The sequence below is a fragment of the Mustela lutreola genome, chromosome 15, assembly GCF_030435805.1.
Source record: "Mustela lutreola isolate mMusLut2 chromosome 15, mMusLut2.pri, whole genome shotgun sequence".
Lineage (NCBI taxonomy): Eukaryota > Metazoa > Chordata > Mammalia > Carnivora > Mustelidae > Mustela > Mustela lutreola.
In genome coordinates, this window is record NC_081304.1 from 46,057,259 (window position 1) to 46,082,876 (window position 25,618).

The 25,618-nt window shown below is 41.2% G+C and overlaps 1 protein-coding gene across 1 annotated transcript in view; it reads left to right on the plus strand.

Annotated features, from left to right (window-relative positions):
* The first annotated feature begins 4,328 nt into the window (after positions 1 to 4,328).
* The window catches only part of PAFAH1B1 (platelet activating factor acetylhydrolase 1b regulatory subunit 1), a 99,960-nt gene continuing 78,670 nt past the window's right edge, over positions 4,329 to 25,618 (plus strand). The window contains exon 1 of the mRNA XM_059149972.1: positions 4,329 to 4,467. The gene's annotated coding sequence lies outside the window, so the exon portion shown is untranslated. The remainder of the gene's footprint in view (positions 4,468 to 25,618) is intronic.

Consider the following 25,618-nt stretch of genomic DNA (forward strand, 5'->3'; position numbering starts at 1 on the left):
CCAGGGGTGTCAGTGTGGCTCAGTCTGTTGAGTGATTTTGACTCAGGTCAAAGTCATCTCAGGGTCCTGAGACTGAGCCCTGCATTGGGCTCCGTGCTGTGTGGAGCCTACTTGAGATTCTCTCTCTCCCTTTGGCCCTCCCCAACTCATGTTCTTGCATGCTCTCTCTCTCAAAAAAGAAAAATAAATAAATGATAATTAAAAAAATGAAATCCAAATTCTATACTGTGTTCTCAAGGTCCTGCATGATCTGATTTCTACTTGTCTTTCTGATCTTGTCTCCTACTTCTTTTCTTTGATGCGCTATTAGAGAATAAAATGTGAATGGTGTCCTCTGTACCAATGTAATCAAGAAGCCTCCTTCCTCACCATCATTTCATTCTACCTACCAGGACCTTTTTTCATTTCCTGGGACCCAGCAAGCATTTTCCTGTCTCAGGGCCTTTGCACTTGTCCCTTAAACTGCAATCCCTTGGTTACTGTTAGCTTAAATGTCCTTCATTCAAAAATGTTTTCTCTTACTACCCTCACTAGTGCAGTCTTTCCTATTTTTTCACTTCAACATTGTTTATTGCCATCATAGTTTTGTCACCTTTTTTCCTGTGGCTTCTACTGGAATACGAACTCCATGACCTCAGGGATTCTATTTGTTCTCTTCATTGTGTCTGGTACATAGAAGGAACTCAATAAATATTTGGTTAATGAGTGAATTAAAATTCTAGCCATTTTTTAAAGGTCTGCTTTAAATCACCTCCTCCATAAAGCCTTCTTTGAGTCCTCTCAGAATCTTTTACTCTACTAGGTGTACACACAGACATAAAAAGAAGAAAGCTGGTTTTACTTTCCTCATGGTCTATGGTGGTGACATCTAGAATGAATTTGACATGTCCTTTTGTATTGTTTCTTTATGTTAGCATTTTATAAATTATTTTTCTCTATATATTTTAAAAGTTTTCAGATTACAAAGTGCAGCTTGTAAACATTTTTTCTATGTCTGGGTTGAGAGTTTCACCTTATAGTCTTTGTTTCTATGGCTTCCCAATGTTTGTGACACATGAGGATGTCATGATGCTGAGATGAAGAATGACTGGTTTAGTTGGACCTGCCCTCACTGACATGCCCATACTTTGGAGAAACGCAGGTACACAAATTAATTAGCTAAAATCTCCTACAGTGAGTCTCTTGCCAGTTGGGTCATGGTTTTCTGATGGGACTTTGATTCACATAAATTGTATACCTGAAAGCTATCTTCTCACCATTTGCTAATTGCTTTCTAACAGATATGAACATACAACAATGTGTCTTTGCCTATACACAAAGGGCAGTTTAATTCTCAAAACAAAGTTTTAACATTTGTGCTAATTGTTATAACTGAAACCAATATAACACTGTATGTTAACTATAGTGGAATTAAAAAGTAATAACACAAGTAATAATTTAAAAAAAGAAAAAAATTTGTGCTCATTGTAAACAGATTTTAGAAGACATTTTGTCCTCTCCCCAATAGTATTTTTGGAGTGTTTCTTCCAGTCAGCTTATTTGCAGAATTGTTTAAACTAACACTAATTTTACTGCAGCAATTGAAACAAATGTTTCCATTTTGAAAATGTCTGCTGAAAAAATAAAGATCTGCAATTCAAATGAATGGGGAGATTGTTAAATTGTGGTAAGTCAAATGGATGTTTATACTTACTCTTTTCTCAAGAAACGTCATCCATAATATTCATTATTAAATGTTTTCTGGATAGATGTAGTAGATTCTAGTAATCCTTATGAATAATGATGGATGGCATAGATGTTCTGATTCTCCATTCTTAAAAGACAAGTGTTTATTAAGATGGATCTATCATTTGAGCAACTGAAAAGAAAGTGCACAGAACCATAACACATCACTCCACATCAAGTTAGGCATATAACACAGTTTCATTTCCATTTGGAAAAATTATAATCCAAGGAAAGTTTTTATACATTCCTCCCAAGGGGGTTTGTACTTTAAAGGAGTGCTACAGAAATAAAAGCTGATCTCAATTTATCGTGTAATCACATAAAAACAGATTTTAAAGATTCTAAATACATGAGTCCATGAACTCAAGGTTTACAGCAATCACTACTACCTATTTGTCTTAAATCAGTGTTTATCAATGTGATTCTGATTTCTTTCTGGGTAATTCTGTTGGCTTTTGGAACATTCATTTTAAAAATAACTGATTTACTCAGCTGATTAAATACCAGGGAGTGTGATATCACACAACAATAATTTTTTTTTTAAAGATTTTATTTATTTACTTGAGAGAGAGACAGTGAGAGAGAGCATAAACAAGGAGAAGGTCAGAGAGAGAAGCAGACTTCCCATGGAGCTGGGAGCCCGATGCGGGACTCGATCCCGGGACTCCAGGATCATGACCTGAGCCGAAGGCAGTCGTCAAACCAACTGAGCCACCCAGGCGTCCCCAACAATAAATATTTTGAAAGGTAAAAATGAACCAAAGGTAGATTCTTAGAACAAGAAAGGTTAATTTATTTCATGTTTACTGACTGTTATGGGACACAGCACAGACCAAACCTCTGTGCCTCCTCTTGTTGTCTTTGTCCAACTTAAGAATTCCAAAGCTGTAAACCTGAAAAAGACCTTCCAGAGACCTTTTTGATTTCCTTCCCTGCCTTCGTAAAGAAAAACCCAAGCCCTCCAGACAACCATCCCTCACTCATGCTCCTCCTGAACACCTTCAGGGATAGAGACAATCTTTCTCTGGAAAAGGAAACTTGCTTTGGTATCAGGCAGCAGAAATGGTTACATGATTACCTAGGATTCCCCACTAAGGTACTATATATCACAAATGCGGCATCATCTTTCCATTTCTCACAGAAGCCTTGTAAGCTGGCTATTTATTAGGTCTGTTTTATGGAGAAACCTAGGTCAGAGAGTAATTTAGCCAAGGTTGCACTTCCGGTAAATGGCTGATCCAGGATTCATGCCCAAGTCCTCTCTTTCATTAACCCAGCTGCTTCTTAAGGTCAGTGTATGCATTTACCTACATAAAGGGAATTAATAAAATCAATAAACATAAGCCTAAACCTACGCTTTAGGAAACGAGTTTCCTTGGACAATATAAACTTAATAGATAATCACACTAGATACCTTTTATTAAGGGACTGTTCCATATTGAAAAGTTCAGAACTTCAAATTAAGCCCATTTTATTTTATTTTCAATTTTAGTTAACATACAGTGCAATATAAATCTGGCCTGTTTTAAATCAAATAGCTTTGTGTGGAATAAATAGACTGCAAATCCGCAAGACTTATTCGTCATTAGTATATTAACCTATAATTTACCAAACACACACACACACACGCACACACACGAAGGCGTGAGCACCTTCTGAGATTACAGTTCCAGGTCTTTCTTTGGGGGTCAGTTTTGAGACTTCAAGTGTCTCAAACGTGTGTGTGTGACTAAGGAAAAGAATAGCTGAATCATGTCTAAAAGCGAATCCTCCAAATTAAAGATCTGTAATAAAAAATGAAAAAATTGGGCTTTCCATCAGCCTTTTAACCTCAACAGCTCCTCTCTCCAAACCAATCCAATATACTTCCCTCCTCTTCGCCCCCACCAAACTGGGAAATAAAGCCGAAGGCCGGACGTAGCTTGGCCCGAGCTCCACTTTATTCTGAAGCCCATCGGGGCCCGCAATCCACGGGTCCCAACGGGTCCCCGCTGTTGGCCGGGAGAAACGGGGACAGCTCTGTTTGTGGGCAAAAGCAGGGCGGGGAGGTGAACAGAGCCGGAATTCATGAGGTCCCTGAACCGTCAGACGCGGGTCTAGGAAAAAGGAACCCAAGGTTACAGAGGCGAGCAGAACGCGAGAAGGCGCACCTCCTGCGCAAACTCGACCGCCCGCCACTCTGTACCGCCAAACTGCATCGCACACCCGCCCGCTAAGCGGAAGGCTGCGCGGCTTAGGGCCCGGCCCAGGCCGGCGCATGCGCCGCAGCCCTCTCCGCTCCCGGCCCCCCCACCCTCTCACATCCCCGCGGGTTTGGGGCGGCGGCGGCGGCGGCGGCGGCAGCGGCGGCGCGGTGACGTCAGGGCGTTGGGGCAGCTCCTGTGACAGACGGAGCTGGAGCGGCGGGGCGGCGGCGGAGTCCGGCTACTGAGATAGCGAGTGAGCGAGCGAACGAGCAGCGATCCCGGAGCCCAAGGAGCGAGAAAGAGAAGGAGGAGAGCTCGGGCGCGAGCGAGAGAAACCGCGAGCGCCAAGCTTGGGCTCGAGCCCCGGAACGGCTGAGGAGCCCGCCCGCTCCCCTCCCCTCCCCCTTCCCGGGACCGGGCCCAGCGCGCCATCCTCCCCCTCCCTCCTTCCCTCCCTCCCTCCTTCCTCCCTTCCCTCTCCCTCTCCCCCTCCCCCGCCGGTGGATGGGAGTGAAGGACGGAAGAGGCCCTGCGGAGGCGGCGGTGCAGCGCTCCGGTAAGGCGGCGAGGGTCTGCGCCCTCCTCTCTGTCTTCTCCACAGCGCTCGGGCGGCTGCGGGCCGGGCCGGGCGGCCTGACGAGGTGGCTGCGCCGGTCCCCTCCCTCCCATTCTCCCCTCCCCCTGCCGCCGCCTCCTCCTCCTTCTTCTTCTCTCCTCGCTCTCAAAATGGCGGCCGCGACGGCCGTTGAGTGAGAGACACGGGAGGAGGGGGGACAGGCCGGGGAGGGCGCTGCCCTTGCTCCCCTCCTTCCCCGGCCCGGGTTCGGGGGTGCCGGAGTCGCCGCGACTCCACCCGCGGCCCTCCCCGGGAAGAGATCGCCCTCCTCCCTCAGTGACTTAGCAAGAAAAGTATTCTTGGGTAGGAAGGGCGTGGAGAGCAGGTCGCTGTCTGATCTTGGGGAAAGGGTTTGGCCCTCTTCTCCCTGGCCGCGGAAGGCGAGCTCCGCAGTCCCCACCCCACCCGGAGTTGGCGGCTCGGGGACTGCGCTCAGCTCCGCGCGGCCTTGGCACCCACAGGCCTTCAGGCGTTCCGTCCCCCACCTGTCCTTAGGATGGGGTTGATCTGAGGAGGATGGCCCAGCCCTTCACTGGTCCCTCTGTGCGGTGGTCCAGGCTCTACACCCTCTCCAGAGGAGCGGCCGACCCACCGAACCATCCGCAGCATCCACCCACCGAATCTGGCAGGTTTTTCTTTTCTGCCACTGGCTCCTGAGACGGGAGTTGCCTTTTGACGTTGTAAGACAGCTTCGAGGCCCTCAGCCATTCCCCTTCATCTTATCTCCCCACTCCTTTAGGAAACGCAGTGCCTTCTTTAGTCTCCCAGGTGAAAAAAATAGAAAATGTCTTTGAGCTGGTGGGCAAATTTTAACTCTCTGTCTCTCTAAGCAGTAGAGAAGTGGAGTAGGTTTTCAGTATTATAGATAAGAGAGCAAGCAAGGTGCCTTGGCTTTATTTGTTTTTCTGCCTTTCTTCAGTGACTTAGCAAGAAACTCCCCGGGAGGAGGGCAGGAAATTTTCTTTTGGGGTTGGGGTTTGGGTCTAAATTACATCAACCCTTGGGTTAAGAATTTGTGCTTTTGAAGAGAAGAACCAGATTTGTGGTTTCATTCTCAGTGGGCGATGTCATGCCAAGGTACCCCCCCCTTCCTTAGAGGCAATCGGGAGAGAATAAAGATATTACTGTTATCCCGACCTCTATTTCAGCACGTAGTCCTCGAGATTCATAACGTTTTAAAGGCTAAACAAAAAAAATATATGCCATTTTTGGTAATTCTGTTTTTATTGGGAAGTGGGTTGTTTTGTGTGAATTTCATCTTGAGACTAGGGCGGAGGAGAGAGCTTGGGCCTTTCATACCAGTAATGTCATCCCTCCTCTTTTGCCACAGTAGTATTTGCTTAAAAAAATTTTTTTTGTTTTGTTTTGTTTGTTTGTTTGTTTGTTTTTTTCTGCAGCAGGGCTTGATTGCTTTAAGGTTTCTTAATCAGGAAAATTTCCTGCCTGGATATGTCGGCAGTGATATAATATTGAATATATAAAAAGCTTTTACTTAAAAAATTCTGATTTGCTTCTAAGACATCAGCTAGCTTTTAATCTCTCATGGGTGTCTTTCAAGACACAGTTTTGCAAAATAACTGGCAATTGCAAATTGCAGTTTTTATTAAAGCATAAGTGTAATCTGTCTTTAGGGTGGTTTATTCTTTCATGTCTTATTATAAATGATCATTGTTTGGATTGTTCAGAAGGGGAGGATCTCTTCAAACAAATTTGAAGCTGTTATTTTTAAATTTGTTTTATAATTCAGAGAAAGAAACCCAATTTTTTATGAGATATTTCTGTATGTATTGATTTTGATAGAGATAACCCTATTTTGGTACCTATCCCCTCCCCTTTTAAAAATGGGCTAATATTTGTGGATGCTGTGAACAGCCATTGAGCTGAGGAGACTGGGTGGAGTAAGAGAGCAGAAGCTGTGAAATGCTAGATTGCCCTTTCATAGCATTTTTCTTCTGCTTATGTTTTGTAAGGTTATTTTATACTAATTGGTGCTACAACAAAGGCATTTCTCTGTAGTAAATTTTAAAATCTGATGCTTTTAGTTTCCACCATTTCTGCAAGGTGGGTATTGAATGATGGGGGTAAAAAGCAATGTCCCTGCCCTAAAGCAGGGACACTTATTGTCTTTTTGTATTTGTGTATACATACACACATATATAGACAACCTGTGTTAATTTTTTTTTATTATTTTAGTCAAGTTAAGTGTAAGTTAACGAATGCCAGAAATATTTGGCAAGAAATAGTAACTGAAAATATGGCAAAAATCTAAATGAGAATACTATAGTTGTTTTATTTTAGTTTGGATTGAAACAGTAAAACTTATTTTTTCTACTCAAAGATGAGTAGAAAAGATAAGATAATTTGTGTTAAAGGCTATTTATAAAGGTTTTCTTCTTGTGTTGTTCCTTGAAAGGGACCTTTTGTAAGGTTCTACCGTAGAGAGGGTAGGTCACTTTAGTGTCTTGCATCAAGCATTCATGTAAATAGATATCTTCAAAAGAATGTCAGATTCACGTGGTAAATGTGATTTTGATGAGATTTAAGACTGTTTGTCAGTGTATGATATATTTTCACACTTTTTTTATTGTGATCAGAAGGTAGAAGGGTTCATATGTTGAGGAATGAGTGAGGTAGGGAATGGTAATTCACTACTTTATGTCACATATTTCCATCTTACTATTTTAAGGTATAAAAGTGCAGTAAGAGTGGTGATTTTTTTCAGTAGACTATTCACTGATCAGGAGCGTAAAATAATTTGGTTTAAGAGAGCTTTAGTTCCAAATATGTATATGTGGATGTTTCTGATACACATGACAGGATCTTTTGCTTAGTTTGGAGATCAGTTTTTAAAATTCTTCATAATCCTGTATTTATAATTTATTTTATTATTATTATTTTTTTACAGAGATACAAGTAGGCAGAGAGGCAGGCAGAGAGAGAGGTAGGAAGGGAAGCAGGCTCCCCGCTGTACAGAGAGCCCGATGCGGGGCGATCCCAGGACCCTGGGATCATGACCTGTGCCGAAGGCAGAGGCTTTAACCCACTGAGCCACCCATAATGAGATTGGCATAGATTTCATTTTTTTAGTAGAATTATTTGGTATCCATTTTTCCAATTAAAATAATTTTAGTATATTGGAAATTTGGAGATGTTTCTGGAAGGAAAAAATCAGTATCATAACTTCTCTCTCTAGCTAGAACTTCCATGTTTCATTGTCTCTATTTTATTTTTTCAATGTAAATGTTTCTCTTTTATGTATTAAATAATATGAATGCCAATGTGTATTACACATATTTGCATATATACACCTTGTGGCTCATATTTTAGGTACTCAAGAAAAAAATAGGACCTTACTTTTTGTTTTCATATGGCTCATCTTACTCACAACTTAATCATCTTTATAAACAAGCCATAGAAACTATGGAAGTTGACAATGTTAATATATGGAGGTGTCTTTAAAAAACAAACTCAAAGGAAAATCTTAGGGCAACCAGAATGAATTTTCCAATTCTTTCCGTTGAGTTCTATAGTAGTGAGTCACATAATCTTTTGCCAAAGGGACATAAGGCTCAGTTGGTTTTAAACTGAGCTGGCCATGTCTGCTATGGTCCTAAAAGAGATTTTTTAATTTGCTTCAAAGTCTCTGTTTGAAAATACTTCATTGTTACAGGTAACCTGTTTTCATGTATGTTGGAAAGAGAGAAATAGTTAAAAGTGAAGTGGAAATTCTTTGTCACTGTTCTTAAGTCTTCTACAGTAGGACTGTAATTATTTTGTTTTTACTTAAAATGTTGCTCTATTTAAAATTAAACTAATGGAATGCAATGAGTTCTGAAAAGATAAAGGAAAAAAAAAGGTGAAAACCTGTTTTCTTGAAGATGTTTAGCTGTAGAGTGAATCCTAGTTGCTAAAGGCCAAGTGTTTTGAGAAATCTGTACTTATTGAAAAAAGATGCTTTAATATGAGCCTAATAATCAACTACTTAAATTAAGGCTTTTTGGATTGTTTTAGCTTTGTTGCTAGTTTGGCATGACATTTTCAGGTAGTTATTTAAATAGAATCTTGGTTTGTGTGTCTGAACTACTATTGTGTAATTTTTAACCTTGCCATGGCAGTTAGATTTAATTGGTATTTGTGAAATGCTTATACTCAGTGGATGCAGACATCATAAGTGCTTATTATTTTGATTTATTGTTTTCTCTTTAAAAGATGGTGGCTTTTGGTTGTTACATTCGTAGGTAGGATTGGTCTGTGCATTAAGGATACTTCTGGAAAGATATCCTCTAAAGTTACTGTCATTTAACATTGTCATAAACATTTCCCTGGAGCTTTGTAAATATATTGAACTTGTTATTCATTTTCATTTGTTCTGCTACCTTTTGGGGCAGATTGGTATTTTTATGGGTGACAAAACTAAAATTTAGAGACTGTCTTTTCCTGAGGTCATATGTTGGGGTAGCAGCTAGATTGAAGTAAATCCAGGCGTTAAACCACTTAGGTATTGCCTTGCATGATTCCTCATTCTTTTGACAAAAGGGACCCTGCCTTCGGCTCAGGTCGTGATCCCATGGAGCTGCTCAGCAGGGAGCCTGCTTCCTCTATCTCTCTGTCTGCCTCTTGTGATCTGTCTGTCAAATAAATAAAATCTTTAAGAAAACAAATGGTGAAAATCCATGAGCATTTATTGCCTGCATCATTTAAATTGTCATTTATTAACATACAGTCCTGTATTGTTAGCTGTTTTGCTTGAATAAGGCGTTAGGCATTTGAATACGGACTCCCAGAGAGTTCCTAATACTGCTTTACAGTAGTATTAATAAGTAAATAAATACTTGTTGCATACATACTGGTAGTATTAATAAGCAAGTGTTAATAGATTAATATTGAATATAAATATTTAAGCAAATCTGCATAAGTAGTATTGGTGAGTAAATAAATACTTGTTGTAATAGATTGAATCCAGGGTTATGTGAAAGAATATGTGCTATGCTATAGTTTTTTGTAATAGCTGACTTCCAGTGATCTTTCAGGAATTGAGGTGAAAGGAGAAGAAGTGTTCTTACTTACTTTAAAGAGATTTTATGTTGGGGGCGCCTGGGTGGCTCAGTGGGTTAAAAGCCTCTGCTTTTGGCTCAGGTCGTGATCCTAGCATCCTGGGATCGAGCTCCGCATCGGGCTCTCTGCTCCGCAGGGAGCCTGCTTCCCTGCACCCCTCCCTACTCTCTCTCTGCCTGCCTCTTAGCCTACTTGTGAGCTCTGTCAAATAAACAAATAAAATCTTAAAAAAAAAAAGAGAGATTTTATGTTGTTTGAGGGAATAGGGTCACACTGCTGACATACTTGCATCAGGGCCACAAAATTCTCATCCATAAGAAGTGAATTAATCCACCTGAATGCATTACATTTGCATCTTGTAACTATTTGTTTTATTTTTCATTGTGATTATCTGTTCTTGAACTCTTAACTTGTTGTCAGGAATTATTGACATTTAACTAAGGCTGTTAACAAATTTTCAGAGAGGGGCCCTTGGGTGGCTCAGTGGGTTAAGCCTCTGTCCTCGGCTCAGGTCATGATATCAGGGTCTGAGATTGAGTGCATTGGGCTCTCTGCTCAGCGGGGAGCCTGCTCCCCCCCCCCCCACCTGTTGCTCTGCCTACTTGTGATTTCTCTCTCTCTCCCTGTCAAATAAATAAATAAAATTTTTAAAAAAGATTTTATTTATTTATTTGACATACAGAGATCACAAGTAGGCAGAGAGACAGAGAGAGAGAGGAAGAAGCAGTCTCCCTGCTGAGCAGATATCCTGATGTGGGGCTCAATCCCAGGACCCTGGGATTATGACCTGAGCCAAAGGTAGAGGCTTTAACCCACTGAGCCACCCAGGCACCCCTAAATAAATAAAATTTTTTAAAAAAACTTTAAAAATTTTCAGAGAGACTGTCTTTTGGTAACAGTGAAGTTAAGAATCTGGGAAATTTTCAAGGTCTTCAATTTTTAAAGGCATACAGAATTTATTTTTTAAGCAGGGGAGTTACACATTCAGCATTATCACAGAAAACAAATTAAGCTATTGACTAAAACCATATATGACTACTTTAGTAGTCCTAATTCCACAATTTGCCCACTATGTTCTTTGAGCAGAAGCTTCAGCTTCCTTATCTGTAAATAGATAATGTTGGTAGTATCTAATTCAGAGAATAATGGCTGCTACTGAATGATGAATGTCCTGTAAATCCTTCAGTAAATGATTTCTTTTTGTAAAAGATTTTATTTATTTATTTGACAGACAGAGATCTCAAGTAGGCAGAGAGGCAGGCAGAGAGAGAGGAGGAAGCAGGCTCCCTGCTGAACAGAGAGACTGATGCGGGGCTCGGGGCTCCATCCCAGGACCCTGGGATCATGACTTGAACCGAAGGCAGAGGCTTTAACCCACTGAGCCACCCAGGCGCGTCCCATTAAAGATTTTTTTAAGGAAAATTTAAGGTACAGTTTAATCAAATAGTCATTACTATATTAATATAGTGGTTTTTTAAAAAAGATTTTATTGATTTGAGAAAGAGAGAGCTTGCACGCACATTGTGACCCCCCCCCCCCCATGGAGTGTGGGGGGAGGGGCAGAGGGACAAGCAGACTCCCAGCTGAGCAGGGAGCTGGATGCGAGGTTGATCCCAGGGCCCTGAAATCATGACCTGAGCCAAAGTCATGCTTAACCAACTGAGCCATCCAGGTGTGCCCCTTAATAGAGTAGCTTTTTAAATTTTTAAGTGTATCTCTTTCTTTTTTTTTTTTTGTAAGATTTATTTATTTTAGAGAGAGAGAGGGGTGTGTGGGGGGCAGGGGGTGGGGAGGGATGGAGGGAGAAGAGAGAATCCCAAGCAGACTCCCACTGAGCAGAGAGCCTGATGCTAGGGTTGATCCCAGGACCCTGAGATCATGATTTGAGCCCAAATGACACTTAACTGACTGAGCCCCCCCTAGGTACCCCTTAAGTGTATTTTTTAAGAATTAGTATTAAGGGGGCACCTGCTTGGCAGGGAAACCTGCTTCTCCCTCTCCCACTTCCCCTGCTTGTATCGCCTCTATTGCTGTGTCATTGTCAAATAAATAAATAAAATCTTAAAAAAAAAAAGAATTAGTATTAGGAATCCTCCCTGTGGGCCCCCCCCACAATCCATTATGTGTATCTGAAACCAGTGATCTCTTCAGAGGTTTTTTTTGTTTTTGTTTTTGTTTTTTAAAAGACTTTCTTCCTTTCTTTCTTTCTTTACTTAGAGAGGCATGTGCAGAGGGAGAGGGAAAGAGAATCTGAAGCTGACGCCACACGGAGTTTGGAGCCTGACGAAGGCAGGCTTGATTTCACTACCCTGAGATCATGACCTGAGCCAAAATCAAGAGTCCCATGCTCAACTGAGCCACCCAGGCGCCCCTTGAATTTTCTTAATAGGCAAAGATGTAAACCAGTGCCAAATGGAATAATTCATTGTTTTAATATAAAAGTATGTTGCAAATAAGAATTTTTTTTAAAAATTTTTATTTATCTGAGAGAGAAAGAGTAAGAGAGAGAGCATGAGAGGGGAGAAGGTCAGAGGGAGAGCTCCCCGTGGAGCTGGGAGCCCGATGTGAGACTTGATCCCGGGACTCCAGGATCATGACCTGAACTGAAGGCAGTTGCCCAACCAACTGAGCCACCCAGGCGCCCCACAAATAAGCATTTTATTTAAACTGTAATGTATGGTTTACATTTTTATTTTAACAATCAGAACATTTTTATACTTTTAAATATTACTAATTTAAATAATTCCACATTTTCCTTTTAAAAAAAAATTATTTATTCGTTTTTATTTTGGAATCGTTTCAATTTACAGACAAGTTGTAAAGATAGTTCGGAGTACATACACCCTGAACCCAATTTTTCCCATTGTTAACATCTTATATTTTTGAGTTACATTTGTCTGTCTTGGTATTTACTGTTAGCTATACTCCAGACATTATCTGTATTTGACTAGTTTTTCCATTAATGTCCTCTTTCTATTCTAGATCCATCCCAGGGTACCATAATACATTTGGTTATACTTCTTCTTTTTTTTTTTTTAAAGACTTTATTTATTTGACAGAGAGAGAGATCACAAGTAGGCGGAGAGTCAGGCAGAGAGAGAGAAAGAGAGAAGCAGGCTCCCGCTGAGCAAAGAGCCTGATGTGGGGCTCGATCCCAGGACACTGAGATCATGACCCGAGTGGCTTAATCCACTGAGCCACCCAGGCGCCCCTACTTCTTTTTTTTTTTTTTAAGATTTTATTTATTTATTTGACAGAGAGATTACAAGTAGGCAGAGAGGCAGGCAGAGAGAGAGAGGAGGAAGCAGGCTCCCCGCTGAGCAGAGAGCCCGATGCGGGACTTGATCCCAGGACCCTGAGATCATGACCTGAGCTGAAGGCAGCGGCTTAACCCACTGAGCCACTCAGGCGCCCCAGCATTTGGTTATATACTTCTGTAGTCTTCTCTGGTTTGTGACAGTTTCTTGGTTCCTTGTTTTTTATTACCCTGACAGTCTTTTTTTTTTTTTTTTTTCCTTTTTAGATTTTATTTATTAGAGAGAGACACAGCGAGAGAAGGAACACAAGCAGGGGGAGTGGGAGAGGGAGAAGCAGTATCCCCACAAGCAGGGAGCCCGATGTGGGGCTTGATCCCAGGACCCTGGGAACATGATCTGAGCTGAAGGCAGAGGCTTAACGACTGAGCCACCCAGGCTCCCTACCCTGAGAGTCTTGAGTAGTACTCATCAGGTATCCAGTAAAATGTCTCCCAAACTGGGTTTGTGTGGTGTTTTTTTCAGTAGACTGGGGTGAAGGGTTTTGGGAAGAAATATCACAGAGGTGAAGTGTACTTCTCATCCTATCATCTAGGGCTATATGATACACACAAAATATCATGGGTGGTGTTAACCTTCATCATTTAAGTTTACATAGTATGTTCCAGTTTTCTCTATACCCTAAGGTTACTGTTTTTCTTTCTCCTACTTTATCCTTTGGAAGCTAGTCAAGGTCAGTGTTTGGGGTGGGGGGCAGTGTTTACACATGTTAATTGGAGTTTTTCTGTAAAACAGATTAATCTCTCCCCCATTTATTTTTTTTTATTTTTTTAAAGATTTTATTTATTTATTTGACAGGCAGAGATTACAAGTAGGTTGAGAGGCAGGCAGAGAGAGAGGAGGAAGCAGGCTCCCTGCTGAGAGCCCGATGGAGCTAGATCCCAGGACCCTGGGTTTATGACCTGAGCCGAAGGCAGAGGCTTTAACCCACTGAGCCACCCAGGCGCCCTCTCCTCCATTTATTAAAACAATTTATGTTTTTGGCTATCAGAAAAATTTTGTTTAGGATATTTAAGATCCTTATGTTTTGTTTTTTTTTTTTTAAAGATTTTATTTATTTATTTGACAGAGAGAAATCACAAGTAGACAGAGAGGCAGGCGGAGAGAGAGAGAGGGAAGCAGGCTCCCTGCTGAGCAGAGAGCCCGATGCGGGACTCGATCCCAGCACTCCGAGACCATGACCTGAGCCGAAGGCAGCGGCCCAACCCACTGAGCCACCCAGGCGCCCCTTAAGATCCTTATGTTGTGACTATAATTTGGAAACCAAAGATCAAGGAAAGTGTTTTTTTTTTTTTTTTTTAAGAATTTATTTATTTGACAGAGAGAGATCACAAAGTAGGCAGAGAGGCAGGCAGAGAGAGGGAGGAGGAAGCAGGCTCCCTGCTGAGCAGAGAGCCTGATTCGGGACTCCATCCCAGGACCCTGGAATCATGACCTGAGCCGAAGGCAGTGGCTTAACCCACTGAGCCACCCAGGTGCCCCTCAAGGAAAGCTTTTGAAGAAATGTATTTAAGTGAATTATATATCCCGTTAGAAATTATTCTAAGAGTAAAGTTCAGTGTTGGGATTTTAGGGAAGAGCTCTTCACTTCCCCATTTTGGGGCTTATTTAGAGGGAGACTGCTGTGATCTGAGAAGCAAAACAAATAGGGTATCTGAGTCATTGATTCTTTACTAGTATTTGAATATACCAAATAATAAGTTTTAAATAGTACAGCAGAAAACAAAATATTTTGACTGATTAAACTCTTTCAAAACAGAACTGGTAGAACTATGTCTTGAAAGATTTATTTTACATTAAGGAGAATTTGTAATTTGAGAGTAGGATTATTTTTGAGAATTGCAGTTATTACAGTTCATTTTATATCTTACCCTTCCATTGTAACACTTGTAAGAGATTTGCGTTAGGTTTCTACTTAAAAACAAAAAAACAAAAAACAAAAAGCTCCTGGGGTGCCTGGGTGGCTTAGGCTCTTGATCTCAGCTCAGGTCTTGATGTCAGGGTTTGAGTTCAAGCCATGCAAAAAATAAAAATTAAAAATAAATAAAAATTTAAAAAACATTCAATACCACTACATGTATTTCTCTTCTAAATATTCATCAGTGTTTTGTTTTGTTTTGTTTTTAGGGGTGCCTGGGTGGCTCAGTCAGTTAAGTGTCTTTGACTCGATTTTGGCCCCAGGTCATGATCTCAGGGTTGTGGGATGGAGCCCTGCAATGGGCTCCATGCTCAGTGGCAGTCTATTTGGGATTCTTTTTCTCCCTCTCCCTTTGCACTCTTTTTCTCTCTAAAAACAAATCTTTTAAAAAAATAAATTTTTTTTTTTTTTTTTTTAAAGATTTATTTATTTATTTATTTGACAGAGAGAAATCACAAGTAGATGGAGAGGCAGGCAGCGAGAGAGAGAGAGGGAAGCAGGCTCCCTGCTGAGCAGAGAGCCCGATGTGGGACTCGATCCCAGGACCCTGAGATCATGACCTGAGCCGAAGGCAGCGGCTTAACCCACTGAGCCACCCAGGCGCCCTAAAAAAATAAATTTTCATCAAAGTTTCCAGCAAACATTTTTTTTTTTAAAGATTTATTTATTTATTTGACAGAGAGAGATTACAAGTAGGCAGAGAGGCAGGCAGAGAGAGAGAGGAGGAAGCAGGCTCCCTGCTGAGCAGAGAGCCCGATGCGGGACTCGATCCCAGGACCCTGAGATCATGACCTGAGCCGAAGGCAGGGGCTTAGCCCACTGAGCCACCCAGGCGCCCCTCCAGCAAACATTTTTTAACAAATTTATATCCCAAGTACAGAGTATACAGACATGATTGTCATGTCTGCCCTTGAAGGTATGCTACCTTTGCATAACTTAATATGCAAAGGTAGCATAACACTGCTGTAATCAAAGTATGTACCTCATGTGATGAGGGCCCATACTGTTCAAAGAAGTCTTCACAAAGGTGCTGAACATTTTAAAAGAAATCCTTTCATATTGTTTGGGGTTCCAGGCAGAGAAAATGATTATATCCAGTCTCATGAGTACACCTTGTTCGGTGAGGAAAGTTCCAAGTAGTTTAATATAGCTGGGGTCATGAGTTAGTATAGAGGAGTTGATCTGGTCTGATGACCTTGATCTGGCCTTTAAAGCAGGGTGTTAATGGACCATCCTCATCAGATGTAGGTTTTCATCTGTTGAAAATTTAAATTTCCAGGCTCCATCATAGACTTCAAGAGTTGAAGGAGGACCAAGGTTGGGGAAGGTTTTTTGGTTATTGTTGTTGTTGTGTGTGTGTGTGTGTGCGCGCGTGTGTTTTTTAAGATTTTATTTAGTTTTTGAGAGAAAGAGTGCATGAGAGTGGAGAAGGTCAGAGGGAGAAGCAGACTCCTGGTGGAACTGGGAGCCTGATGGTGGGACTCGATCCTGGGACTCCAGGATCATGACCTGAGCTGCAGGCAGTTGCTTAACCAACTGAGCCGCCCAGGCACCCTGTTTGTGTGTGTTTTAACTGGATAACCAGTTAGGTGTACTGGAGACTTGAGACCTGAAACATTTGGTGTTTTTGTATTTCATATGTCTGCCAGTGTAATTAAAATAGGGAATTTTTGTTTTTTATTGTTCACTAACCTTATGAAGCATTCAAAAATTGATTCTGTCATTGGGATGTATTCAGTGCAGTCTGTTGTAGGAACCAGGCTGAAGTACTAGAAGGTGCTCCAAACTGGGAACAGCAGAAGTAGAATCATAAAGGTCACAAAGTGGGGAGAAGGGAAGACTTGACACTACATTACATGATGCTCAGTGTTACTGGAGTGTGAGCAAAGTGGAACTTGATTAGAAATGAGACTTGAAACGTGGGCAGGGACCACCAGATACTCATCAAAGGCCATATGATCTATTTTAAAGCAGGTAGACTTTAGGAAGTAGGGAGGCAGCATGATTGAGTGATAAGAGCCCCAACTGTGGAGCCCAGGTGCTGGGTTCAGCTTTTAGCTCTGCTGCTTACATAACTGTGTTATCTGTATTTTACACACATGTGCACACTATAAAGACTAGTTACTTAAGTTCTCATAAGCCGTTGTGAGGAGTAAATGAACACTTGTAAAACACCTAAAAGCAGGGACTAGTATATAGTAAGTGTTATATAAATAATTAAGTAAATAAAAAATAGGGAGCGGATAAAGGTTTTTCTTTTTTTTAAAGATTTTTATTTATTTATTTGACAGGCAGAGATTACAAGTAGGCAGTGAGGCAGGCAGAGAGAGAGGAGGAAGCAGACTCCCTGCTGAGCGGAGAGCCCGATGTGGGGCTCGATCCCCGGACTCTGGGATCATGACCCGAGCCAAAGACAGAGGCCTTAACCCACTGAACCACCTAGGCGCCCCGAAGGTTTTGTTAAGGAGAATAGTGATATGGTCCAGATTGTATCTTAAATAGGTGGCCCTGCAAGCTGTGTAGAGGATAAATGTTAACGGGCCAAGAATGCATTTTGGCAGACCTGTTGAAATTAGTCCAAGTGAGAAATGATGGTGGTAAGGATAGACAAAAGGAGAATAATCAAACAAATGTTAAGGAGGTAAACTTTGTAAATCAAAATAATTGGTTATAGAGGAATAAAGAGTCAAAGTTGACTCCCACATAAAGTTTTATTTCTACTCTTTCTAAAGCAATACTTTTTAAAGTATTTTGGATTTTAGATATTCTCTGTGCTAGTGGTATTTGAAGCTTTGGGGGTATATTGTGATGCTTCCATAAAAATGAGAAGTAATGACCTAAGATACTTTTAAATTTCTCTAAAATAATAGGCTGTTGTTTTATTTCTAGTTAGAAATTTCTCTTTAAGGTTATACCCTTAGGCAGAATACTCTTATTTAGGTCAATTCTAAAGAGCCAGAAAGCTTGAATAATAATTTTGTTATGTGTTTTTTATGTTATATCTTCATGTTGAGATTTGTGATTATAAAGATAATAACTAGCACCATCGTGTAATATTTTAAAAATTTTGAAGTGACAATTCAGTCATTTAAAACATTAAAATTTGTTAATTCTGTTATGTCCAATTGTCTATGAAAATATGGCCATAAAGTTTAATAGCCAGAATATTTAATCACTTGCTCATTTTTTAGGTAAATATCAGCTCCCTGCTTCCCTTGCTATTTCTAGATTTGTTAGATTGGCAGGGGGCTATTTTTAAAATTATTATTATTATTTTTATTATTCCAGTATTGTTAACATGCAGTGTTATATTAGCTTCAAGTGTAAGGATTTGTCAGATTTTATGAATTTTTTTTTTTCTTGTTTTACCATTCAAATTGTTTTATAAAAGGGGGGCGGGACCTGACTGAATAGAACTTTTGGATTTGAATTTTCTCTGGATTCTTAGTGATATAATTAAATGGATAGGAAATTCAGTGTCCTTATATAGTTTGTGGGTTTTTTTTTTTTTCCTTCCTTATGTAGTATTTAAAATCTGGGTCCTGGATTATAGTGGTGTACATTGTGTATGATATCTGTCACCTAGGCTATTGCAGGGCCACCAGATCTCTGGCCACTAAAGACAGTTGAGAAGGATGTTACTTAAACAGACTCTTAAATGAATAATTGGAGTGGACATGGGGGAAGGTTATTTTAAGTAGAGAGAACAGCAACATACACAGCTACAAAAGCATGAAAAACTATTAATGTGTATGCTGGAAAGTAGTTCAGCAGAGGGGATTTGTAGGGTATGTATGGCTGTGAGACTGTAAAGGTATATATGAGCCAGACTGATAGACTTTGTAAATTATGGTCAGTCTCTCTCTCTCTCTCTCTCTCTATATATATATATATATATATATATGGTAGGCAGTTTGGAAGTCAACAAACAGTTCCAAACAAAGATGAGCATTATGATCAGATGTGTATGTTAGATAGTTTAAATGGGAGGCAGTGAGGGATATAGATTGGAGTTTAAAGGTTGGGACAATGATTAGTGCTTGAAATAAGATCATAACAACAAAGGTTGCTGATGAGAGAAAGTTTTAGGAGGTAGACCTGTGAATGAGTAGTGTGATGGGGAGAGGGAAGTATTAGAAGACATCTCAGATTTGTAGCTTAGGTGTCTGGGTAAAATTGGGAAACTGGGTGTTAGCCATAGGAGAGAATAAGAGGAATTATGTTAGATACTACATAAAGCAGCCAGATTAATCTTCCTGAACCACAGTTCTGAAGTCACTTTGTCAAAAATCAGCTTTTTACTGTCTTTTTTTTTTTAAGATTTTATTTATTTATTTGACAGGGAAAGAGATCACAAGTAGGCAGAGAGGCAGGCAGAGAGAGAGGGGGAAGCAGACTCCCTGCTGAGCAGAGAGCCCTATGTGGGGTTCGATCCCAGGACCCTGGGATCATGACCTGAGCCGAAGGCAGAGGCTTTAACCCACTGAGCCACCCAGGCGCCCCGCTTTTTACTGTCTTTAATGAGCAATACACAAAAATGCAAATGGTACATTGCTGGAAACATGCTATTTAATAGATGCCAGCTTAATCCTAATTAGGCACTCAAGGACTTTTCTTGTGTCCTGGCTCGTCTTTTCATCCTTTTTCTTACTTCCTGCCATGTATCCTGTAATTCCGCCTTATGAAGATACTTCCTATTCCTTAAGGTGTTTCCACTGTACCACTCCCTTCTCTTTTCCTCTGTGTGTACCCTGACCTGTGAATCTTTAGAATCTGCATACCAGATTTTCCTTTTCCAGGCAACTTTCCTAATTTTTTTCACCTCAAAGAGATTTTCTTCTCCCTTCAGTTCATAATCTTATGGTATCTGTTACTTTTTCTCTGTTTTAGCTTACATCAGATTTTATGTTATGTATCAAATGAGTTAATGCATTTGAAGAGCCTAGAACAGTACCTGGCACTCACTAAACATTCAGTAAATGTGTGTCATTGTAATTATGATGATGATGGAGATGATTAAGATGAGTTGATGATGGTTATAGGGCAGTCCACCTTTACTTTCTGCCATCTCGTGATGGCAAAACTGATTGTTCTTGACTTTGGACACTAGGAGAACAGCTTCTCTTTTACTTTGCTTATATATGTAAAAGTGCAAAAGGTACTATGCCATATTGCCATTTTTCAAATTGAAATTCTTATCTCCTCATTATTCCTGAGCTCTGTTAAGGGAAGTAAAATGGCAGACAGGCCCTTAACACTGATTATCTCACTAAGTTTCAACACAACTATTTGAGGTGGGTGGTAGAGCTCCCTTTATTAATGGGCAAATAGGCTTAGGAAATTGGAAAATTTGCCCAAGGTCACACAGTTTGTAAATGGCTAGGTTGGTATTTGAATCTCCACTATTTGACTCCAAAATTCTATAGGACCTCAAAAGTAAAGGATTTATTCCTTCAGTGCTTTCATATCATTTATATAATCATCTTGCTGTCGGGAGGCCCTATGATGGGATCTATACTCAGAAGAAAGCTTTTTTAAAATTTTACATATTTCCAGTTTAACTTGCTATATAAGTAGGGAACGTGCTTAAAAACATGCAGGAAGGGGCGCCTGGGTGGCTCAGTGGGTTAGAGCCTCTGCCTTCGGCTCAGGTCATGATCCCAGGGTCCTGGGATCGAGCCCCATATCGGGCTCTCTGCTCAGCGGGAAGCCTGCTTCCTCCTCTCTCTCTGCCTGCCTCTCTTCCTACTTGTGACTCTGTCTATCAAATAAAGAAAAGTCTTGCGTTGGTGGTATAGTGGTGAGCATAGCTGCCTTCCAAATAAATAAAAATCTTAAAAAAAAAAAAAAACCACATGCAGGAAAAGTACTTTGAGTAATGAAAAAAAAATCCATGTAAACTATTATCAGAATTGAGAGGTGTTAACATTTTGTTATATTTGCTTTAGTTCAAGAAATACCCGTTATTATAGTTGATGTTGCTTTTATACCTCTAATCCCTTTCCCCTCACTGGGAAATAAAATTCCTCTTAAAGTTTGTACTACAACAGTAAAGTATATATGTATAATACATACATACATACATACATACATACATAGTTTATACAATTATAAACTGTGTGTAAGAATGCTTAAAGAGGGGGCACCTGGGTGGCTCCTTTCATTAAGGTTAAGCGTCTCCTGGGATCCAGCCCCTCATGGGGCTCCCTGCTCAGCAGGGAACCTTCTTCTCTCTCTCCCTTTGTCCCTCCCCCTCCTCTGTGCTTTCTCTCAAGTAAATAAAGTCTTTAAACAAAAGAAAACAAAAAATAATGCTTAAAGGGCACCTGGGTGGCTCAGTCAGTTAAGCGTCAGACTTTGGCTGGGTTGTGATCTTGGTGTCCTGCGATCAATCCCCCACGTTAGGCTCCCAGTCATCGGGGAGTCTGCTTGTGTCTCTCTCTCTTTTTATCTCAAATAGATGAATGGAATCTTTAAAAAAAAAAAGTGCTTACAGGGCGCCTGGGTGGCTCAATGGGTTAAGCCTCTGCCTTTGGCTCAGGTCATGATCCCAGGGTCCTGGATGGAGCCCCGTATTAGGCTTTCTGCTCAGTGGGGAGCCTGCCCCCCCCACTCTGCCTGCCTCTCTGCTTGCTTGTGATTTCTCTCTGTCAAATAAATTTTAAAAATCTTTAAAAAAACAAACAAAAAATCTCCCCACAAAAACCCATATTAATCCAGTACTGTGCTAGGGTTTACACACTGGTAGGCAGCCTTTAAGCAGAACCAAATCTCTATAATTGCATTTCTCTTTGTATTGCATTGTTAAAAGAATTCTTTTTAGTCAACATTTAAAAATTAGCTGTTTTGCATAAAGTCTCCATTTTTGGATTATCCTGAAAAATTACGAGCTCTTGGAACTATGAGGCTCACATGTTCCCATGGCAACAATTGGCCCAAGTGGAGTTGCAGCTGTCCTCCTATAGATGGGGATGAGCTCACCAGTGAAACAAGTTCCTACCACTTCATTACTATTTATTATTGCCTTTGCACTGTTTTTTTTTATAGTGAAGAAATACTTCTTTGTTGATGTTTCTGTAAGAAATGGAAAAAAGTATAGTTGGGTGACTGCAGTAGCTAGCAAAAGTGGAACAGAGTATATTTCTCTGGAAGTGAAGAATACTGTAGTATAATTAATATGCAAACAAAATGAGTCTAGTATGGAAAGATTACAACCTTGCCTGCTTTGCTCATTTATATTACCTGCATTGTTCTCTGTGTGTGTGATCTCTGCATTTTTGTGTAAGTAGTTGTGAGGACACAGTGCAGTTGAAGATCAAAAAGATACTAAGACAGTTTGTAATTCATGAAGTTTGTGATGCAAGATATTCATCTTTTTTTTTTTTTTTTTTTAAGATTTATCTATTCATTTGACAGACATCATAAGTAGGCAGAGAGGCAGCCAGAGAGAGAGAGGGAAGCAGGCTCCCTGCTGAGCAGAGAGCCAGATGGCGGGGCTTCATCCCAGGACCCTGAGATCATGACTCAGCCCCAGCCGGAAGGCAGAGGCCCAACCCACTGAGCCACCCAGGCGCCCCACCTTTTTTTTTTTTTTTTTTTTTTTAAAGCTTTACATATACCCTTGTTCTAGAAAGGTTTTAAGCAGAGGGGTTGAAAACTGGTATTATCTCCTTAACCATCCCACTTTTATCAAGCACTGTGTATCTATTAAGTACCTTATCCAGAGACTGCAAGTGGTGGATGGTCCAGGGTTTTCTTTTTCTTTTTTTTAGGTTTTTTTTTTTTTAAGATTTTATTTATTTATTAGTCAGAGATCACAAGTAGGCAGAGAGGCACGCAGAGAGAGGAGGGGGAAGCAGGCTCCTGCTGAGCAAAGAGCCCAATGTGGGGGTTTGATCCCAGGACCCTGGGACCATGACTTGAGCTGAAGGCAGAGGCTTTAACCTACTGAGCCACCCAGGCGCCCTGTTTGTTTGTTTTTACGTTATCTCTACACCCAGCATAGGGATCTAACCCACAACGCTGTACACTCTAGCATGCGCCACTGATGGAACCAGCCAGGTGCCCCAGGTAGTTCAGGGTTTAGCTTGCAGTTTTGGTTTTTCTGATCATTTTATTTTTAATTGAACTTCTATTAAAAACCACGTTCTAGGGGTGCCTGGTTGGCTTAGCCTGGTGAGTGTCTGACTCTAAAATCTTTATTAAAAAAAAAAACAAAACAGGGCGCCTGGGTGGCTCAGTGGGTTAAAGCCCCTCTGCCTTCGGCTCGGGTCATGATCCCGGGGTCCTGGGATCAAGCCCCACGTTGGGCTTTCTGCTCCACCGGGAGCCTGCTTCCTCCTCTCTCTCTGCCTGCCTCTCTGCCTACTTGTGATCTCTGTCAAATAAATAAATATTTTTTAAAAAGAAAACAAAAAACAAAACCTTGGGGCGCCTGGGTGGCTCAGTGGGTTAAGCCTCTGCCTTCGGCTCAGGTCATAATCTCAGAGTCCTGGGATCAAGCCCCACATCAGGCTCTCTGCCCAGCCTGCCCCCCCCCCCCCGCCACCGCCTGCCTTTCTGCCTACTTGTGATCTCTCTGTCAAATAAATAAATAAAATCTTAAAAAACCAAAAAAACCCAGTTCTGTCACTGTTGTCTCTTTTCTTGGTGATTCACAGTTTTACCTCTCTAGTCTCTAAATTTGATTTGTAACCCTTTATTTAAGGCAGTTTATAAAGATACACACACTATAAAATACCATAGATTAAAAATGAAGAGAAAGGGGTGCCTTGGTGGCTCAATGGGTTGAGCATCTGCTTTTGGCTCAGGTTCTGATCTCAGCCTGGGATGGAAGGCACACCCTATACCCCCGCTGCCCCACTCAGCAGTAAGTCTGCTTCTCCCTCTCCCTCTGCCATTCCTCCTGCTTGGCTCTCTGGCTCTCTCTATTTCTTTGTCAAATTAATAAAGTCTTCAAAAAGTGAAGAGAGGGACGCCTGGGTGGCTCAGTTGGTTAAGCAGCTGCCTTCGGCTCAGGTCATGATCCCAGCGTCCTGGGATCGAGTCCCACATCGGGCTCCTTGCTCAGCGGGGAGCCTGCTTCTCCCTCTGCCTCTGCCTGCCATTCTGTCTGCCTGTGCTCGCTCTCTCCCTCTCTCTCTCTGATAAATAAATAAAATCTTTAAAAAAAAAAAAAAAAAGTGAAGAGAAAGATTTCTCTTGTCTTGGAATGGAGTGCTTCAAGCTGACCAGAAATCAGCCTATGAAAAATGTACCTAGAATATACTCATTTCAGGTACCTGGGTGGCTCAGATGGTTAAGCATCTGCCTTTAACTCAGGTCGTGATCCCAGGGTCCTGGGTTTGAGTCCCACATCGGGCCCCCGGCTCAGCAGGGAGTCTGCTTCTCCCTCTCCTTCTCCCACTGCTCATGCTCTCTCTCTCTCTCTCTGTCTCAAATGAATAAATAGAATCTCTAAATTTAAAAAAATACTCATTTCAGCAAAGTGCTGTATGTTATTGTTCAAATCCATGAGTGGCTACCTTAAAAAAGGAGCAAATTTGGGACGCCTGGGTGGCTCAGTTGGTTGGACGACTGCCTTCGGCTCAAGTCATGATCCTGGAGTTCCGGGATCGAGTCCCGCATCGGACTCCCAGCTCCATGGGGAGTCTGCTTCTCTGACCTTCTCCTCGTTCATGCTCTCTCTCACTGTCTCTCTCTCAAGTAAATAAATAAAATCTTTAAAAAAAAAAAAAGCAAATTTGGCAAATCAAAAAAAAAAAAAAGCAAAGAGAAAGAAGAAACAAATAAAGGGTAAGGATAAAATGTAATCAGAATCTAGGCCAAAAAGGTATATCACAGTGTACTTGCTACAGGCAGAGTACAAATTTTTTTTTTTTTTAACGATTTTATTTATTTATTTGACAGAGAGAGATCACAAGTAGGCGGAGAGGCAGGCAGAGAGAGAGAGAGGAGGAAGCAGGCTCCCTGCTGAGCAGAGAGCCTGATTTGGGACTCGATCTCAGGACCCTGAGATCATGACCCGAGCCGAAGGCAGCGGCTTAACCCACTGAGCCACCCAGGCGCCCGGCAGAGTACAAATTTAACTCTTAGCTTTTTATGAGCTATCAGAATAAAAAACCTGTTACATTATTTTCACAATGTTCTTATGATAAAAGTAAACTAGTTAATTCAGAAAGATAAGTAACCACTATCAGAGTAGAATTTTTCATGGAGGTCTTCATAACGGGGATTATGTACTATTGTCATTACCCTCATCAATATCTCTACGTTAGATGGATGTCTAGTATTTAATGACACTTAATATGGAAAGATCGACCATGTCATGGGAGAGGCTGTCTGAAAAAGTATGTAGATTGCCCTTTGTTGTCTGACCAAGGGATATAATTTCTTTCAACCAAGTTTTCCATACATATTGATATTGATATCTCTTTTTTTTTTAATATTTTATTTATTTATTTGACACAGAGAGATCAGAAGTAGGCAGGGGGTAGGAGGAAAGAGAGAGAGAGGGAAGCAGGCTCCCTGCTGAGCAGAGAGCCTGATGCGAGGCTTGATCCCAGGACCCTCAGATCACGACCTGAGCCAAAGGCAGAGGCCCAACCCGCTGAGCCGCCCACGCGCCCCTGATACTGATCTCTTTGGCAAGTATCTAAAGTGCAGATGTTCTGCACATGAAATACAGACCATTTATATGTAGGATTTAAATATTTTTGTGAAAACCTAGTGTACTCGGAATTTGTGCGAGTGCTAGTAGAAGATTCCTCTTAGAAAAAAATTTAAATCTGCTACATGACTCTCT